This window comes from Eriocheir sinensis, chromosome 50, assembly GCF_024679095.1.
Source record: "Eriocheir sinensis breed Jianghai 21 chromosome 50, ASM2467909v1, whole genome shotgun sequence".
NCBI lineage: Eukaryota > Metazoa > Arthropoda > Malacostraca > Decapoda > Varunidae > Eriocheir > Eriocheir sinensis.
Genome location: NC_066558.1, coordinates 12,415,462 through 12,436,894, shown reverse-complemented (window position 1 = coordinate 12,436,894; position 21,433 = coordinate 12,415,462). Strand labels below are relative to the sequence as shown.

At 41.6% G+C, this 21,433-nt stretch overlaps 1 pseudogene; it reads right to left on the bottom strand.

The window, feature by feature from the left end:
* Positions 1–21,433, bottom strand: part of LOC126982387 (prostaglandin reductase 1-like) — a 168,087-nt pseudogene that overhangs the window by 129,346 nt on the left and 17,308 nt on the right.

Here is a 21,433-nt window from a genome sequence, read left to right as displayed (position 1 = left end):
GTTTTCCTCGGAGGCGACGTTTCTCAAGTGAGAACATGTTAAGGGTGGAAAGCCTTTCTTCGTAGGATTTGTTGCACAAGGAAGGGATCATTTTTGTTGCTCGACGCTGAACACCTTCTAATTTAGCAATGTCCTTTGCATGGTGGGGAGACCAAAACTGTACCGCATATTCCAAGTGGGGTCTGACTAAACTATTGTAGAGTGGAAGTATTACATCTTTATTCTTGAATAAAAAGTTTCTTTTAATGAAGCCCAACATTCTGTTCGCTTTATTTGCTGCATCGATACATTGTTGTGAGAATTTGAGGTCTGACGCGATTTTGACCCCCAGGTCCTTAACGCATTGAACGCTTTTGAGTTTAACGCCGCGCATTTCATAATCGAACTTCTTATTCCTTGTTCCAACTTGAAGGACCTGACACTTGTCTACGTTAAAGGGCATCTCCCATCTATCAGACCAAGCTGAAATTTTGTGCAAATCCTCTTGGAGGCTTTGCCTGTCTTCGTCAGTATGAATCGAGTTACCAATCTTTGTGTCGTCTACAAATTTACTAATGCAATTATTGAGCCCGACATCCACATGGTTGATGTAAATAATGAAGAGCATTGGGCCAAGAACCGAGCCCTGAGGGACGCCACTAGTGACCGGCGCCCACTCTGAGTTAAATCCGTCAATCACCACTCTTTGTTGTCTGTTGCTCAACCAATTCGCGATCCATTGGTTTACTTGACCGTCAATACCTATTTGCTTTAATTTACATAGTAATTTATGATGTGGGACTTTATCAAACGCTTTCTGGAAATCAAGATAGACTACGTCCAGTGATTTGGTTACATCATAAACTGAGAAGAGGTCGTTATAAAAGGTCAAAAGGTTTGATAGGCAGGATCTTTTGTTACGGAAGCCATGTTGTGAGTCCCCAATTAATGAGTGGCTTTCAAGGTAGCTCACAATTTTGTCTCTAATTATGCTCTCAAGTAGCTTACCTACAACTGTGAAAAAGAGAGAGAGAGAGAGAGAGAGAGAGAGAGAGAGAGAGAGAGAGAGAGAGAGAGAGAGAGAGAGAGAGAGAGAGAGAGAGAGAGAGAATCCCTTTGGGTTCAGGAACAGATTAATCCATTTCACATGAATTTTTTTGGAGAAAATGGTTTTGGATTGCAAACAAATCAATTTCCAAACAGCTTTTAAGAATGAATCAAGACTGAGAGCCGGGGTTCCACTGTATATTCAAACAATTACTAGAGTTGTTTCTTCTAATAATCAGCATGTTCATGAGTGGTGCAGTGGTTAGTGTTCCTAGCTACGAATCCGAGGGTCTGGGTTTGAATTCCAGCCCTGGCAGACGTCATGCAGCTTACCCTGATGTACATTCTCATTTTCAAGCTGGTCGACAGAAAGGTATCTGGGGAGACCTGGGGAAGGTAACCTGGATGTCACAGTGCCCTGTGCCCCAAGGTAACTGGCACTTACCACCGGCTCAAGGGCTGATGCGATGGAGATGATCACAAAAGCCATGAACACCTATAGCCTAAGCCCCAATTTAGCCTTAGCTTTATAAGTGAATTGTTACAGACAGACAAATGAAAATTATGAACAGCTTCCTGTAATCACTTCTGAATCAGAGAGGCGTCATGACCAGGGGTGGATCAAATACAATTGTATTTGTATTTGAATTGTATTTAAATACAATTTTAATGTATTTGTATTTGTATTTTGACATCCAGAGAAAAAAGTATTTAGTATTTGTATTTGTATTTTGCTACCCAGAAAAAAAGTATTTTGTATTTGTATTTGTATTTTGGTACCCAGAAAAAAAGTATTTAGTATTTGTATTTGTATTTTGGTACCCAGAAAAAAAGTATTTAGTATTTGTATTTGTATTTTGGTACCCAGAAAAAAAAGTATTTTGTATTTGTATTTGTATTTTGGCACCCAGAAAAAAAAGTATTTTGTATTTGTATTTGTATTTTGGTACCCAGAAAAAAAGTATTTAGTATTTGTATTTGTATTTTGGTACCCAGAAAAAAAAGTATTTTGTATTTGTATTTGTATTTTGGCACCCAGAAAAAAAAGTATTTTGTATTTGTATTTGTATTTTGGCACCCAGAAAAAAAAGTATTTTGTATCTGTATTTGTATTTTGGCACCCAGAAAAAAAGTATTTAGTATCTGTATTTGTATTTTGGCACCCAGAAAAAAAGTATTTAGTATTTGTATTTGTATTTTGGTACCCAGAAAAAAAAGTATTTTGTATTTGTATTTGTATTTTGGTACCCAGAAAAAAAGTATTTAGTATTTGTATTTGTATTTTGGTACCCAGAAAAAAAAGTATTTTGTATTTGTATTTGTATTTTGGCACCCAGAAAAAAAAGTATTTTGTATTTGTATTTGTATTTTGGCACCCAGAAAAAAAAGTATTTTGTATCTGTATTTATATTTCGAGTCAAAACCATTTGAGGAGGATAAATACTGTTAAGGAAATAGAAAAAAGAAGTAATGTAAAGCCGCGTTAAGGCGGAGGAGGAAACAGATGAAGGTTGAAGGTGAAGGAGTAAAGGATTAACGTCAGATCACAGGGAAAGCGGAGTAAGGAGAACATTAAGGTTGAAGGCGGAAGAGGAAAAAAATTAAGAGTGGGGAGTAAGGAGGAAATTAACCTCAGGTCACATGGAGGAGGAGTAGGAGAGGATTTAGGGAGTTACTGAGGGATGGGTGGCTCGGAAGAAGGATCCGCCTGCAAAAATGTGTGACGTCACGGAAATGGGAGGCATAGGGGATGAGATGTGAGTGAAGATGATGAGAGAGACAGTAAACCGATCTACTGCTTTAACTTGGCAAATGCACTACAGTCACCTATCAAAAAGAGGCTGCATCCATTTCTTGAGCGGACTGATGTCATTGCCGCAGCTGTCATGGGCCCCAGGTTTAAGCTGGCATGGATGCCACGTAAGAAAATGCAAAAGGAAAAGGTTTCCAAGATTGTGGACCTAATTATTTCCGAGTCAACTCAGTCGACCTTGAAGAAGAAAACATTTCAAGAGAGTGAGCCTTTCGTCTTTTCGGCTGGCATGGGTGCAACACGACCTCGTCTTTTTGCCTGCATGCCTCCAGCTGGGCAAATGATGGCAAGTGCATCAACAAATGACACTACAGTGGTGAAGGCAGGACTTGAAACGTACCTAGAAGAAGGTGTTTTGCCTTTTGATGTACTGGCGTGATGCAAAAAGCTTCAAAATTTTGAAGCACCTTGCCAAGAATATTCTAGGGTGCTGTGCAACGTCGGCACCATCTGGGAGGGTGTTTAGCAAGGCCGGCAATTTTTACACTCCTGAGCGAGCAAAACTAGGCCCAGAAACCTTCCGGGCATTAATGATGATAAAATGCAATTATGATCTGTGAAGTGTAAACTTGTGAAAAAAGTATCTTTATATTTTGTGCATAATTTCAGAAGTATTTTTATTTGTATCTTTGAAATCTGGAATAGGAGTATTTGTATTTGTATTTGTATTTTTAGATTCAGGAATAGGAGTATTTGTATTTGTATTTGTATTTTTAGATTCAGGAATAGAAGTATTTGTATTTGTATTTGTATTTTTAGATTCAGGAATAAAAGTATTTGTATTTGTATTTGTATTTTTAGATTCAGGAATAGAAGTATTTGTATTTGTATTTGTATTTTTAGATTCAGGAATAAAAGTATTTGTATTTGTATTTGTATTTTTGGAATCCCGAACAAAAGTATTTGTATTTGTATTTGACTTATAAAAAATCAGTATTTGATCCAACCCTGGTCATGACACAACCACTTCCCTCGCCTCAAAAGGCAACCACATAAAAACACCAACACCATCAGCAAGCAGCCCCAAGGAAACTTGCATAATCTGAAAAATATGTATATAGGTACAAATTAATCAATGCTACATGTGCTACAAATGGTTCTCCCTTCAGAAATAGTGATGAAATGAGGACCAACCATCAATCACTCTTATCTAAAAAGACATCTATCTCACTTACTTGGCAACCTGCGAGCCAAACATGGTTGAGTTGAGAGGAATCTGTCGTGCCATGTACCTCAAATAGGGGTCCACACTCAGGGCCACAGCCTCCACCAACACCTCTGAAATACACAGTAGTACTTTCTCATCCCAGAAACAACCACAGTTAAGGCATCCCTCGCTATACAATTGGGGTGTGTTCCTAAAATATTTATTGTGAAGAAGATGAAAAAGGAATGACAAAAAAATCTAGAGGTGTCAGAGGAGGCAAGATCGATAAGTTGATTGATATCACTTGACCAATCAGAGACATCAATCAATAAGTCTCACCTCCTCTATCAATTTTTTTGTAGCAGAGAAGGAGTAAGCCATTCCTGAAAAGATTTGTTTGGGAAAGTAAAGAGTAGAGGTGGAATTGGTAGGAAGATATCAACAAAATGTATGGAGAACAAACAGCTCTTCAGGCAGGAAGCTGAAAAAGAAATAAGTTACGAGTGACACTTGCAGAGTACAACAGAGTGAGGAGATAAAGCAGGTCTGGAAAAGTCATGCTAAACCTGGGATGAATAACTGTGAGCAAGTTTTTTATATTATATACATTCAGCCTGTTGCACCAGAAGGCTATTTTGCTGAAGCCTGATGGTTAACCCCAGCCCATTTGTAGTGCAGGCAAGTGTTTGTAGTGACGCAATCTTGTTTGACTCATGCTGCCCCCAAACACATCTTTGCTATGCTGTAGAGTTTTACTGGAGACCAAGTTGATGGGTGGTCTTCAGGACAACATGGAGAGTTTCAAGCACACGGCAATGATTGAAAATTGTCAGCTTCAGGACAGCCGACGTCAGCGTCGCTGTATATTGTACTGGGCGCTTCAGGACAGCTGACGTCAGCGTCGCTGTATATTGTACTGGGCGCTTCAGGACAGCTGACGTCAGCATCGCTGTATATTGTACTGGTATTGTATTGTACTGGTATTGTACTGGTATTGTACTGGTATTGTACTCTGACTTTCATTCCAGGCCCACGTTTCACTTGCATATGTGAGGGTTGGTACTATTATTGAATTTCCCAAATCCCCCTTTACTTCCATGCTCACACTTCTGCCATTCATGATTCGTCCCAAAGACCCTACCACCCTTCTTCCTTGCAATGCCTTTTCTCTTATCTCTCCCTCCATACCACCATGCTTACACATAACTGATCCAAGGTACTTAAACTCATTGACCTCCTCCATTTCTTCACCATTCAAAATTATTTTGCATTCTTTTTCACATTCAATTCCCACTCTATATGGGCATACAAAATCAACAACCTCACTTCTACTTTGCTCACAAACCATCACTTTACTTTTGTTGACATTTACTTTCAGCTTTCTCCTGTTACAGACACTATCAAAAACACTGACCAAATTTTGTAAGTCACTTTCATTTTCTGCAATGAGCACCGTGTCATCAGCAAACAGTATCGAATTCAGAACCCACTTCCTTCCCTCATCAAACAGTCTTACTCTAACTTCTCCAACTTTGCCCTTCATTTCTCTAATAACACCATCCATATAAATAATGAATAACCATGGTGACATGACGCACCCTTGTCTTAAGCCCACTTTTATCTCAAAATGTTCACTTGTTTCTCCAGTAATTTTGACACATGCAGATGCATCCTCATAGAAAGACTTTATTGCACTAAGCAGTTTTCCTCCCACACCATAAATCTTTAAAACATCCCACAATGCAATCCAATTTGCGGGGAGGCGGTGTCTGAATCGACAGAGTAGCAGCACCGCGTTCAGGAGGACGCGAGTTCAATCCCCGCCCGGTGCCACCAAGCTGGGATTTTTCAGCCGCCGCCGAGTGGCTTAAAACTACCCACATGCTGTCCAGAAGACCACCTATCAACCCGGACTCTAGATTCTAGGATTAAAGATGAGCTCCGGGAGGGCAGCATGAGCCAATGCAAGATGGCGCCACTATAAACACTCGCCTGCGCCAGAACGGGCTGGGCCGACCGTCAGGACCCACCGGGAAGAAGCCTTGGGAAAAAAAAAAATCGACTCTGTCATAAGCTTTTTCCAAATCCATGAAGGCAGCGTATAGTTTCTTTCCTTTTGCTATTATTTTTTCTACTACCATCCTGAAGGCAAATATCTGATCCACACATCCCCTTCCCTTCCTGAAGCCTCCTTGCTCTTCACTGATTTTCTCTTCTGTAAGTCTTTGCACCCTCTCTATACCTTTCCGGGTATACTCAGGAGACTTATACCTCTATAGCTCCCACATTCCCCTCTCCTGCCCTTACCCTTGTTAACCGGGACAATGATGGCTTTTGCCTAGTCTGCTGGCACCACTTCCTCCTCCCATGCTACTTCACATATCTTTACCATCCATACATCCAAAAATACAATAAACTATAATACTAAATAGGCTACACTAGAGGGGGGGGAGGGGAGGGTTGGAGGTGGTTTAGGAGAGCTAAAAATAGAGACAAAAGGGAAAGGGAGGGTGGTGTTAAGGGAACACTTAGAGGGTGGGGGTGAGGTGTTAATCTGCACCGCGGCCCTTAGGGTTTGACTATCACTGCTGGGCATTGTTTATGGTCCTCACTATCGCTGGTACTGCGCTTCATTTGTAACGGTCAGTTTGCGGCGCTCTGAAGGGGGTGAGTATGTTGTGGTGTCTGGTGAAGCGGGTGGGGGGAGGGGCGTCGGGTGGCAGGAGGTGGCGGTGGTGAGGATGGTGAGGCAGAGAGACGCCGAATTTTCTGAGGGCGTCCTGGTGCCTGTGTGTGTGTGTGTGTGTGTGTGTGTGTATTTATCATTTGTATTTACCTGTTTGTAGTACACTGTGCCTGAGCTCAAGCTCAGTCAGTCCTGTCTCCAAATCTATATTTTTCCAACTTTTCCTTCATTTTATGGACAGTGGCAGCTCCAACATTGTCTTTGTTTAGTCCATTCCATGTGTCCACACTCCTGTATGGAAAACTGTACTTCTTTATGGCTTTCAAACAAGTCCTCTTTCTTAATTCCTTCTCTCCCTCCTTCCATCTTGATTAAATCAATTCTATTCAACTCGTCCATTCCACTTATATTCCTGTACAATGTTATCAGGTCTTCTATTTCTCTTCTTTCTTCAAGTGTTGGTAGGCCCAGTTCCTCTAATCTAGTCTGGTATGTCAGGCTTGATAGTTATGGTACCATCTCAGTCGCATCCTTTAGATCCTATCAAGTTTCCTTATACTCTTTTTCTTGTGAGATGAACAAACAACTGCTGCATATATAACCACTCTGATCCAGTGGTTCCAAAACATTTTACGTGATGCCAGCCCCGATATATATATATATATATATATATATATATATATATATATATATATATATATATATATATATATATATATATATATATATATATATATATATATATATATATATATATATATATATATATATATATATATATATATATATATATATATATATATATATATATATATATATATATATATATATATATATATATATATATATATATATATATATATATATATATATATATATATATATATATATATATATATATATATATATATATATATATATATATATATATATATATATATATATATATATATATATATATATATATATATATATATATATATATATATATATATATATATATATATATATATATATATATATATATATATATATATATATATATATATATATATATATATATATATATATATATATATATATATATATATATATATATATATATATATATCAATAAGAGCTGGGCACTTCCGATCATCAGTCCGATCTTCTGATCTGATATGAACAACAATTGGCGATCGGAATGCAAAGATTGGATCATCTTTGTAAAAGGTAATCGAACTGTGGAGATTGGAACTTCACAAACTAATTTCCGATCACCGATCACATCAAAAAATGTGGTCAACATTGTCATGGCAACAACTGACTGCGGACATTTTGAAAACCTCATGACTCACTTTTTACAATTATTTTTAAACACATTTCTAAATAGTTACTTCAATAAGCATCTTTATTTATAATATTAATCGATAATTATAGATTATTAATTTGACAATTTGTCATTGTCATTCTTCATCTTTCCCTCCTGTCAATAACCTGACAGCAGCACCGCCGTCTCATCTATTTCTAAGGCTGAACACATCACTCAAACTTTCTGTAACAACTCCACTCTGGACAATTCTTGGCATATTCCCTCTACTCATCCCCCCTCTGACTCCTTCATGGCGGTTATTAAGATTCTAAAGAATGATGTTTTCTATGCCCTCTCCGGCCTCAACTCTCAGAAGGCTTATGGACCTGATGGAGTGCCTCCTATTGTCCTTAAAAACTGTGCCTCCGTGCTGACACCCTGCCTGGTCAAACTCTTTTGTCTCTGCCTATCAACATCTACCTTTCCTTCCTGCTGGAAGTATGCCTTTGTACAGCCTGTGCCTAAGAAGGGTGACCGTTCCAATCCCTCAAACTACCGCCCTATAGCTTTACTTTCCTGTCTATCTAAAGCTTTTGAATCAATCCTTAACCGGAAGATTCATAAGCACTTTTAAAATTCTGACCTTCTATCTGATCGCCAGTATGGGTTCCGCAAGGGGCGTTCTACTGGCGATCTTCTTGCTCATTTAACTACTTCCGTTTCGGTGAAACTTTCTCTGTTGCGTTAGACACTGAAAGCTTTCGACAGAGTCTGGCACCAGTCTTTGCTCTCCAAACTGCCCTCTTTCGGATTCTATCCCTCTCTCTGTTCCTTTATCTCCAGTTTCCTTTCCGGCCATTCTATCTCTGCGGTGGTAGATGGTCACGGTTCTTCTCCTAAACCTATCAACAGTGGCATTCCACAAGGCTCTGTCCTATCACCCACTCTCTTCCTGTTATTCATCAATGATCTTCTTTCCATAACAAACTGTCCTGTCCACTCATACGCCGACGACTCCACTCTGCATTATTCAACTTCTTTCAATAGAAGACCATCACAACAGGAAGTACACGCCTCCAGACTGGAGGCAGCAGAACGCTTAACCTCAGACCTTGCTATCATTTCCGATTGGGGTAGAAGGAACCTTGTGTCCTTCAATGCCTCAAAAACTCAATTTCTCCACCTATCAACTCGACACAATCTTCCAAACACTTATCCCCTATTCTTCAACAACACTCAGCTGTCATCTTCTTCAACACTAATATCCTCCGCCCATCCTTAACTCAAAATTTTAACTGGAAACTTCACACCTCCTCTCTCACTAAATCCGCTTCCTCAAGGTTGGGCGTTCTGTATCGTCTCCGCCAGTTCTTCTCCCCTGCACAGATGCTTTCCATATACAGGGGCCTTGTCCGCCCTTGTATGGAGTATGCATCTCATGTGTGGGGGCCTCCACTCACACAGCTCTTCTGGACAGAGTGGAGGCTAAGGCTCTTCGTCTCATCAGCTCTCCTCCTCATACTGATAGTCTTCTACCTCTTAAATTCCGCCGCAATGTTGCCTCTCTTTCTATCTTCTATCGATATTTCCACGCTGCCTGCTCTTCTGAACTTGCTAACAGCATGCCTCCCCCCCTCCCGCGGCCCCGCTGCACACAACTTTCTACTCATGCTCATCCCTATACTGTCCAAACCCCTTATGCAAGAGTTAACCAGCATCTTCACTCTTTCATCCCTCACGCTGGTTAACTCTGGAACAATCTTCCTTCATCTGTATTTCCTCCTGCCTCTACTTGAACTCTTTCACGAGGAGGGTATCTGGACACCTCTCCTCCCGAAATTGACCTCTCTTTTTGTCCACTCCTCTGTATATACTCTATTCAGGAGCAGTAAGTAGTGGCCTTTTTTTTCCCATTATTGTTTTCTCTTTTTTCACACCCTTGAACTGTCTCCTTTTCTGAAAAAAAAGAGCGCCCTTTCCTGAATCCATACTGTTTACTTGTGATTAAATTATGCTCTTCTAGAAATCTTGTCCATTGTTTCTTTATCACTTTCTCACATATTCTACATACTACACTGGTCAGTGATACAGGTCTGTGGTTCTTCCTTGCTTCCACTTTTGTATATGGGGACCACTTCGGCCCTCCGCCACTCCTTAGGCACTGTACCAGTTGTTATTGAGCATTTAATGATGTCAAGTATCGGTCTAACCAACTCATTTTTGCATTCTTTCAATATATACCCTGAGACTCCATCCGGTCCTACTGCTTTTCTCTCTTCCAGCTCCCCCAACAATTTGTATATCTCCTCTTTATTTACTGTAACTTCTTCCATATGAACATTTATCTTGTTTTCTTGTGGCTCGTTAAATATTGATTCATTAGTAAAACCTTGCTGGAACTCTTTGTTTAGTAACTCCACCATGCCTTTAGGATCATCATTTATCACATTTCCGTCGCTCAGTCCTTTCTCTTGCCTCTGCTAGAAGTTCGTTCCATTTCTTCCTTTCTTCTTCATTTTTATTTTTATTTAAATATATTTCCTTACATTCCTCTACTTCTCTTAGTTTAGTTGTTCTGTATAGTATTTCCTTCGTTACTTTCTGTGACTTCAGTCTTAGCTTAACCGGCCTTGTTTTGCCCTCTATGTAAGGGCCCATCCTTTAGATTTCTTCTACCTCATCCTCCAGGTCTTGAATTTCATCGTCATTTAAGTTTTTTCATTCTGAATATCATCACACTTTTCTTCTTATCTGCTACATCTTACTAAATCTTCATTCTTTTTAATGACCTTGACCATCTCTTTTTCTACGTTTTCATTTTCCTCTTTTAGTTGCTTCTCAAGTACTTGCTTAACCCCTTAGTGGTTACCTATGTTACAGAGTGTGCTCCCCCTGGTCACGAAAAATATCTCCACATAAAGAAAATAACATGGAAATTTCCTCCTTACCTTTTCTTAAATGCTGCACCAGCATTTAACTGGCACCTGTGGCACGGCGCTGCCAGGTGTAATTTCACCACTGAGATATTATTTTCAACTCTTCCTCTAACAACTGTTTTTCTTTTGCACAACACTATATTCTTATGATATTGTATCACTATAAGAACACAATTAGTCTCAAAGTGGTAATTATGAACGGGAGACAAAAAAAGGAAATGTGGCATAACAATAGTTTCCTTTTGTACAACACTACATTCTTATGATAGTGTGTGACTAGGCTATAAGAACACAATTATTCTCAAAATCGTAATTCTGAACAGGAAACATAATAAGGAAATGTGGCATAACACGTGACCTACAGGATCGGCGGGAAGGCGTCTGTCTGGCTGGAGTGAGACCACGGGCGGGTGGGGGAGTCACTCTTGGACGAGACGCATTGCTTTCATCTTCGCTTGATGAACTCCGACGTCTTGCCATCTTCGTTCTGCCACCACGTGGTGGATATAAACACCTAGAGGTGGAAGGAGGCGGAGAAGATAGTTGAGTAGGTGGTGGTCCAGAGCATATGTTTGAGGAGTAGTCAGCTGCTGCTGTGTCTGATGGATAATCGTCTTCACATCCACTTGCTGATTGGCTTTCTTCACTTTCTTGAAAAACATAATCTTCAGCTTTATCACTATCATCTATTGTAGATTCACTGTCAGTATCACCCTCCTCTTCATTGACATGAAGCTGAATTTGCTCATCAGTGAGAGCGCCGAGTCGACATCAACGTGCCATACTGTATAAGCATGCTCTGAACCAATAAAACTGCCGCGTATAAGTCATCACTTGAGAAAAGATGCCTGACACTTCAATAAACGTAATTATAAACCGCTAGAGGCATTTCATTCACGTGGTAAAAAAATAATAAAACGTCATATGACGTGGTTGACCAGAGGGAGTAACAACATTAAGGTGAGAAAACGAAAGTCAAGAAGAAGAGAATGATGATGATGATGAAGAAGAAGAAAAAGAACGTGGCACACGATCAGGCAGACATCGAACAGATGGCAACACCAGCGGGCGGAGCCTGTACGAAGTCTTCGAGGTATGTATAGTGTACGTGGGTGTCTTATCTGAGTCTTTTAATATGAATTTTGGATGGAATTCAGGCTTCGTAGAAGTTATAATGTCGTTTAACTCTTAAACTGCGGAGGACTAAATGCCAGATATTTTTCCTTCGCGAGTTAATATTAACATTATAATAAAAAGCAAAAATATAAATCTAATAGTATGTCATCAATGAGGAAAATGTAATTTGATGTATTACAGCAGGTCAGAGTGGTACAGGAATAATTAGAGCAAATAATAGGCCCTAAAAATTCACGCACTTTCCAAAGTGAGGAAAAAAGTGACATGTCGTGTAGAATGAGGTGGAGCGGGTGGAAGCAGTGGACATCTGCCCGCACGGCTTCTCTCTCTCTCTCTCTCTCTCTCTCTCTCTCTCTCTGCATTTGTTAGTTTTTTCTGCTCAATGTGTTCATCTCTCTCTCTCTCTCTCTCTCTCTCTCTCTCTCTCTCTCTCTCTCTCACACACACACACACACACACACGGAGTGTTTGGATGAGTGACGGAAGGGAAGGAAAGAGGGTGGGATGGAGTGTGTGTGTGTGTGTGTGTGTGTGTTCACACTTACAGGCCTGTCGTATCTTCCTGCCAGCTCGCCCTTCTTCTCTCTCTCTCTCTCTCTCTCTCTCTCTCTCTCAATCAGGTAATGAACTATAATGATGTAAAAAAAAATCTGATTTACACCATGGACCAAGACACACACACACACACACACACACACCTGTGTGCAAAGAGGCTTACTGTTATATATTATATCCAAGTTATAATGAATTACACATGACATAATTCCTTCCTCCAAGTTTCAGCTTTATGTAAACATTAAAAATTTGTAATCCAGTCTGCCTTGCAACCTCCATTTTCTCTTCCACTACCACGTTTTCTATTTTGTTATGGTAGATTACTACCCGACGGGTCAGGAGAGTTTCCAGGCGCCTCCTACATTTCCACAAACACTCGAATGAGAGCCTTATCGTAGAATTTCAGGCTCTGGTGAAGAAATGACTAAGTTGCCAGCGATCACGAGAACACATCTGAAAGGAAGCGCACCAGGAAAATTCAAAACATACGGCGCGAAAATTCATGATTACATAAGCGATCACAGCGTCACGGGATCAGAGAGGCTTGATTAAACAAGCGATTGCAGCGGTTTAAGAGTTAACACGTCAGCTGACGTGGTTGACCATGAACGGGTTAAAGTATATACAGGGGGGTCGTCTAATATGCGAGAATATGGGCGGTTCAAAGCCTCGCATATCGCAAATTCGCATATTAGGAACCTTAAAAAGCATGTAAATAATGGTATATGGGCGGTCAGCCACATTTTTTTAACTTAGTTTCCAATGTAATAAACTGCTTTTTCGAGTTCTTTGGAGGCGCCATAATAACAACAACAGCAACAACAATAGCCCACAGGCTAGCTTGCACACAGCACAGACACAGCTTGTGAGAGCAATGGCTGCTTTAGACGTACTGATGAAGAGAACACGTGGAGCCGTCTCACAGAGTAGAGTTGCCAGATTGCGCCATTGTTTATTTCCCTTCCTTCGGGAAGTGAGTAACAGCAAGTTCATTATTTGGTAGGAAATGGATGTTAGCGAAGTCGGGAACATGAAATGAATGAAAAAAAAACTGCTTTAGACGTACTGATGAAGAGAACACGTGGAGCCGTCTCACAGAGTAGAGTTGCCAGATTGCGCCATTGTTTATTTCCCTTCCTTCGGGAAGTGAGTAACCGCAAGTTCATTATTTGGTAGGAAATGGATGTTAGCGAAGTCGGGAACATGAAATGAATGAAAAAAAAACTTTTCTCTTACTACCGAGTCAAGTCACCGCTCCCACGTGCTCCACCCCCCAAGGGGGGGAGGGAGGGAGGAAGGAGGTCGCATATGAGGTGGTTCGCATATCCCAAGTTCGCATATCAGGCGACCCCCCTGTATTAGCTTTTTCATGCTTTGCCTTCCAGGTCTTCATTTCCCCCAGCACTTCCTCCTTAACTCATTTTTCCTCCTTATCCATTATCACTTCCAGGTCTTCATTTTCTTTTCGTACTACTCCTGGTCCTTCCTTCACCACACTTGTATTTCGCTAGCTTCTCTTTCAACTCCTCATGTGAGTGTGTGTGAGGGTGTGTGTGTGTGAGTGTGTGTGTGTGTGTGTGTGTGTGTGTGTTAGTTGATGCATTCAAGAGGACTGGAGTCTGACCATCAGGAAAGTTCAACCATGCAGTGCAGATCAGTGTTGCCAACACCTCTGGAGAACTTACGGCAGAACTCACCCATAAAAGTCACCCCAAACTGCCAATTCAAAGCGGGAAACTTGGGAAAAATACTTTGAATCTGGTGACCACTCTGAGGAATAAACCCCTGCCGTGAATTTTGAATTGAGTCACGTTGTGTTAATCTAAAAAAAATGTGTAATTTAAAAGATATGCTGTCTTTTTAACATTGCGCTAAACCAAAGTTGAGTAAATTAAACTTGTTTAAAGCGAGAGGTACCTGTACTGGCTCTCCAAGTGCTGCATGAGGAGGTGAAGCTTCCTTGTCATCTTGAGCCTTGCTAGATGACACAGTTCAGTCTGTTCATGCATATGGTCAGGATGCTGAGGCCAAAAATGCTTAGCATAACCTTGGTAGCATAGTGCATAACAATGGTGGGTCTTACCAGGCAGTCACTTGGCGGATTGGCCTGGCTTACAGTGTTATGGACTTGCTCAACACAAGCAAATGGCTTTGTTTATTTCAATGCAGGCAAACAAAGATTTAAATCTTTCAGTCATTTGTGCTCCTTATCTTACTGTATGGCTGTGAGACATGGACATTGAATAATGACTTGGAGAGGCACATCAATGCTTTTGGTATCAAGTGCCTTTGCAGGATCATGGGGTATCACTGGAATGACTTAAGAGTTAACCAGTGACTAAGGCCCCTTTCACACGAGCGGTTTTTGCCACTCCGGCACATGCCGGACGGCACCTGCATGGCACCTGGACATCCACGGTCAAGTGCAGTGTCTGCCGCATCCACCTCGGTATCTCCTTCAGTCATATTTGTAATCTTCTCTTGAGGGATCCCACAAACAAGGCCATTTTTCAATCTCGGAGATCAGCAGCTCCGTGTCATGATAATTTAAATTAGCCATAACCCTGAAATTTAAATGCAGATGTTTATTGTACAGAGGTATACAGAATTAATATGTAAGACACTTACATTTTCAATATACATTAATTGAAAGATCATAAGATGGAAAATATAGTGCATACCAGCTTTTCCAATGTTGCAGACAAAGTGGTCGTGTGCCCTTCCCCCAGTGTTGACAGACAGCTATCCCTCGCCACACGCGGCAAACACCGCATGTGTGAACACACCCATAGCAACATATGACCACCGAAACCGTTGTGCGGCATTTCTGCCGCTGCAGTCTTGCTGGCAGTATGGCAGGGTGCGGCTGCCGGAGCGGCAAGACTGCCGCTCCAGCCTCATGTGAATGCACCCATAAAAATCAATATAAAGCTAAGCCGTGCGGCATGTGCGGAGCGGCAAAAACCTCTCATGTGAAAGGGGCCTAAGTAACCTATCTCAGTCAAGGCCTGTTACCAGCTTACTTCATGAATGCCAACTCTGGGTACATGGACACATGGTATGCCTCCCAGGTGACGATCCTGCTCACAGGGTTTCTTCTGAAGGCGACAACCCTGGGTGGAGGAGACCATGGGGACAAACGCCCAGGCAACATATATGGCTGGGGCATGTCGGTTGATCCTGCCAGGAAGGACTTGAGATGGACAGGGCACCTGTGTGGGAGCTTGTCCAAAAGGACCATCATTTGTATAGGAGGCGAGTGAGTGAAGCAATGCACCCCCAGGCGTATGCTCCCCATTACTCAGGAATTTCCGTAAACTTCTTACAAATATGAAGTCACTGAAATCTCATTTACCTGTTGGATCCTCACTACAATGTCTCAGCCATTTTCTCATTCAACATGAGGTGCCCAAGTATATCATGCCATGAAAACTATTTACTGATGAATGCTTGCTTCTTAAAAGTCAGGTGATAAAAATATGAAATGTGTATAAACACTTGAAGGCAGCTGTTCAGCCGATAAACATAAACAAGTGAAACGGTACCGCAAAAACTCCTCTGTGGCCGCCTTTCTGCATTTTAGGGAGAATCTGTGAATGTGCAAATCCACAAATAGTGAACCCAGGTACATGGGGGACAGACAGCCACAGGTAAAAACTGGTTCATAAACAGGAGGTGGATGAGGGGAACAAACTGAGCAGGTATGTAGTTGAGGCAAACACAATGGCTGTGAGATATGGAAACTAAATAGTAACTTCAGGAGTGAATGGATGCCTTTGGCAATAAGTACCTATGTAAAATCATGGGATATCGCTGGAATGACTGGGTCAAATTGTTGATTATTCTGTAAAACTGAATTGAGACCTACCATCCCTGTAGTCCATGAATCCCAGCTCCAGCAGTACAAGCATGTGGCACACTACCCAGCAGTCACCCATGCTCACTGGGTTGTTTCTCAAGACAATCCTGAGTAGAGGAGGCCAAGGAGACACCCACCAAGTACTACTTGGCTTGAGCAAGTTGCTGGATCCTGTCATGAGGTACTAAAGATGGGAAGGTGGTCTGCATTGAGACTTGCACGGAGGAACCCACAGGGTTGGCCTCTCAGGGTGGGCAAGGTGATGCAGCACCTCCTCCCTAGGCATATGCCCCTGATTTATTGATTGAAAAATCATGTGTGACCTAGTCCCACTAGCACACTCACCTCCTTCACTGCATGAGGGTACCTCCTCCTCCACGCACACAAAGTCCTCCATGCAAGGCTTCCCCTCTGGCCGCCGCACCAGCTGCCACACCTTGGCTTGCACCATCCTGCCCGCTGCTGCTGAAAAGGTCTGAAATGAATATTGACTGAAAGTATGTAGAGATGTGGATAAACACATCCCTCCACCTTTTTCTAAATCCATATGAACATAGAAACATAAGGAGTCTGCAAGAGGACAGTCATGTAACTCCTGTAAACCTATCACCACCTGCTTTTCCTATGAATGAATGTATCTAGGGTAGGCGGTGGCTGAACTGGTAGCGTACTGGACCCACATTCGCCGCGTGATGGACGACGCGGGTTCGAATCCTCACGCTACCACTCGGATTTTTCAGTCACCGCCGAGTGGCTTAAAACTACCCACATGCTGTCCTGAAGACCACCCATCAACCCGGACTCTAGAGGACGCCGTCCAAGCGAATCAAGAACGAGTTCTGGGGGGCAGCATGAGCCAATGCAAGATGGCGCCACTATAAACACTCGCCTGCGCCAGAACGGGCTGGGCCGACCATCAGGCCCCACCTGGAAGAAGCCTTGGGCTGACCATCAGGCCCCACCGGGAAGATGCCTACCAGCGCAATAGGAAAAAAAAAAAATAAATAAATAAAAAAATAAAAAAAATAAAAATCTAACCTTATTCAAGTGTGTCTATCATATCAGCACAAACTGTCAAGCCCGTTCCACTCACGTACCACTTCATAAGATAACCAATTCTTACCTTCATCACAGAACTGAATTTAACTATTATTGTTGTGGGTCCTATCCTACTCTGTTAGCACCCATTAGTTCTACCACAGCACTTTATATTTTTTTTAGCATTCGGCCTGTTGCAGCGGTAGGCTATCTTGGATGGGCATGATGCTCGGCCCCAGCCTGTGTGTGGTGCAGGCAAGTGTTTATAGTGGCAGCATCTTATCTGGCTCATGCTGCCCCCCGGAACTAATCTACGGTGATAAATGCAACACAACTCTTTGATATTTCCCTGCCTGATATCTTCAGGGTTGAGCTTATAAACATATTTGATGCAAAATGTAGACTGGCTAGATAGATGCAGAGGTGGACATGGGTTATAGACTGCCTTAACCCTATATTAACCAACATGACAAACCTGTCATACATGTTTTCCTAGCCTTTCAATGGGACAGAGCAAATCTGGAACCCTCTGTGTCAGACCTGACGAATTTGTCTAGACTCTTTCTCTCGGAGGATAGCGACTGGGAGCTGATTGGTCGAGTCTGGAAGCTGCCATGCTCAGTCAGCTGTTGGCCACAACAAGTGTGTGCAGCTGCTAGTTTCTCTCCTACTTCTCTCGATAATGGATGAGTTTTCAGGTACGTACTAACATGGTCTCATACTTACTTTTCTGAAACAATAATGCTTCTAGATCATGAGGAATGTAACGATTCTTCAGTTTTTGTTGAAGTTTTGAATTTATGAGTGTTCATATCTCAGTGATGCTTTTGTTAGTCACATTTTTTTTTTCTTTTTTACAGCAACGGAAATAGTTTAAGGGATTAAAAAAAAAAGAAAACAATAATGAAAAAAAGCCCACTACTCACTGCTCCTAAAAAGATTAGATTGGAATGGCCAAAAGAGAAGTCAATTTCAGGAGGAGAGGTGTCCTGATACCCTCCTCTTGAAAGAGTTCAAGTCGTAGGCAGGAAGAAATATAGATGGGGGGAGATTGTTCCAAAGTTTACCAGCATAAGGGATGAAAGAGTGAAGATGCTGGTTAACTCTTGCATAAGGGGTTTGGACAGTATAGGGATGAGAATGAGTAGAAAGTCTTGTGCAGCGGGGCCGCGGGAGGAGGGGAGGCATGCAGTTAGCAAGTTCAGAAGAGCAGTCAGCATGAAAATAACGAAAAAAGATAGAGAGGCAACATCGCGACGGAACTTAAGAGGTAGAAGACTATCAGTATGAGGAGGAGAGCTGATGAGACGAAGAGCCGAGAGAGTATGCATGGAATGTATGGAATTTCCCAACATCTAAGTAAATGTAAGGAATTTCCCTACATCTAGGGTATTTTTCAACCCCCATAACTCAAAAACTATGCATTTCCAACACATTTCATGTTTACCACCACATTCCCTGCAGTCTCAATGGCCCCCTAGCCAATTTTGGTTGTGAGGGGTGAGTATGGGCAAACACTAGAATAATACTGTGTGGTAGTACCACATCACAAAAAAACTACAGCACTGCCACTAAATATCTGAAAATACCGCACTACCGCGGCACGCACTAAAAAATCCTGCGGTACTTTGAAAACTATCGAAGACGACATTTGCAGCGCAATATGCTCACAGAAATTTTTATTTATTTAAAGTGAATCGGACTCAATCAGTCAATCGGTATCAGTCATCAGAATCAGTGATTCAATCATTCTGACTTTTCAGTTAATTGTTCAAAATTAAATACTAAACAGACAGACTAAACTACTACACTGCGAGTCATCTTTAACCCACGCAGTGCCGACCATTTCAACCCCGGACCCGTCCGTGGTGCCAGACAATTTTTTACATTTTTTGATTACCATTACAGCAGTACCGCACACCGCGTACCGCACTGGGAAAGAAAAAATGGGACCGCACTACTCCAGAAAAGTATCGCCCTACTCCGGAAGAAGTACCACACTACCGCAACCGCACTACTCCGGAAGAAGTACTGCACTACCGCAACCGCACTACTGATTTTTCAGTACCGCGCCCACCTCTGGCTATAAGGGAACTTCCCCAAATTTGGAAGCGCTTACTTCTGTTCATTTTGCTTCCTTCACACAAATTTTCGCTCACCCACCAGGTCCCAAAGTTTGTTGTGCAGACAGGAGAAAGAGGGGAAAAAATTTGGAGTGTTTGTAATGCAGGGAAAACTGAGAAATCAATAACCTGAAATAACTGATTTGTTGCTTGTGAATCAGGTGGTCACGAACCGCAAGTCAGACAGACGAACCAGATGTGGAGCTGGTGGTGTGACTACGCCTCAGCCGAAGGTGCTGAATAATCATTAGTTAGTTTATTTTCACGGAGGAGGGAGGAGCAGAGTTTTTCACCTGTATTAAGTGAGACAGAACCAGTTGTTTCGAAACTCCTTCTGAACCTGTGGAACAGGCCAAGTGGATGTTAACTAAACCACCGATAAATGCATTCACTAGCCTCTGGCTAGCCAGTGGGCAGTGGGGGGAGGTGAGAAGCCGACAGTGTGAGCGTGTCTCCCTCACACACCGCCTCGACCTCACCCCCACAGGTACATTGAACCCAGCTCCTAGGGACCAAGCTTGTTAGTATGTTATCTTGATACAATGTTAATGTTGCTTATAGGAGTTGAATTGTCACACACTGCCTCGATCTCACCCCACAGGTTCCCTAGCATACTGACTGAGCTGGTACCTCACTTGTGTGTTATTTAGAGTATGTGAATATTCCTTTGTGTGGAGTTACGATCACCCCTTGGTATCTTAACCCCACACGAATACCTTGCCCCCATGATCATCTTTGTGAACACATATCGGTGGTTGAAGGGAGACATTTTCTTGTATAAATTTGCACCACAGAAACTTGACTAGGGTAGTTTTAGTTAACTATGGCCAGGACTCTATATCTATATATATTTTATGAAATGATCTGTGATGGGTAGGCCCTTGCATGATAATTGGAATGATGAGTTGTAATCAGTATTGTAAAGTAACTCAGTAAAAGCTCACTACCATTACCAAACACAATAATGAGTTGTCAATAATATTGTTATTTAACTTCAGTAAGCTCGCTACCATTACCAACAGAATGTGAATAAACTTCATAATAATTTAACCTTATGTTGCATAGCCCTAACAACTAGGAAGCACACTTGTCAGTAAGATCTTAACCCGTACAGTGTTGTCTTTTGTCATTGATATGGGTCATGCCAGGTTGCACTTTTTTCGTATTTTTTTATTTGCCCCTTAAAATGTAAAAATAAATAAATAAATAAATAAATTATTTGATATATATCACTTATATGTGAGGAATGGAAGCACGGCTACCCAAAAGTGTTCGTCCTCTTATTTTTTCTCCGTCTCAGAGCTGACGATGTCATACCAGGAAAGGGAAATTTATCTTAAAATTTTTTAGAGCCTATATTCTTTACATTATAAACACTGCTCACAACCCTATAGCGTGAATAATGTATAAGTACTTCTTTACATCACAAAAAAAACAAAAAATAAACAGTAATAGTAAGTACACGAAAATGGTTGGATGCGAATCAGGCAACACCGCTCGCTTCAAGGTTGCCTCTACTACAACCGTAGTTCTCAAAGCTCAACATAATACTATGATCCGGTAAAACTAGGGAACAACTACTTCTCCACCTCCACCACCCCAGCCCCCCCTACCCCCCAAGACAAGCCTGGGGAACTGTGGGGAACTGGGGTTTGGGGGGGGAAGCCAAAATCACTGAAAAATGGGCTTTCAAAATATCCCTAGAAAAATCCCTAAATTAGGGAACATTCCCTGTTCTCGAGAGTAAGGAAAATACCTACCGTATACTCACATGCGTGGGCTAATCGCTAACCAAGCATACCATCACTAACCATCCCAAAAC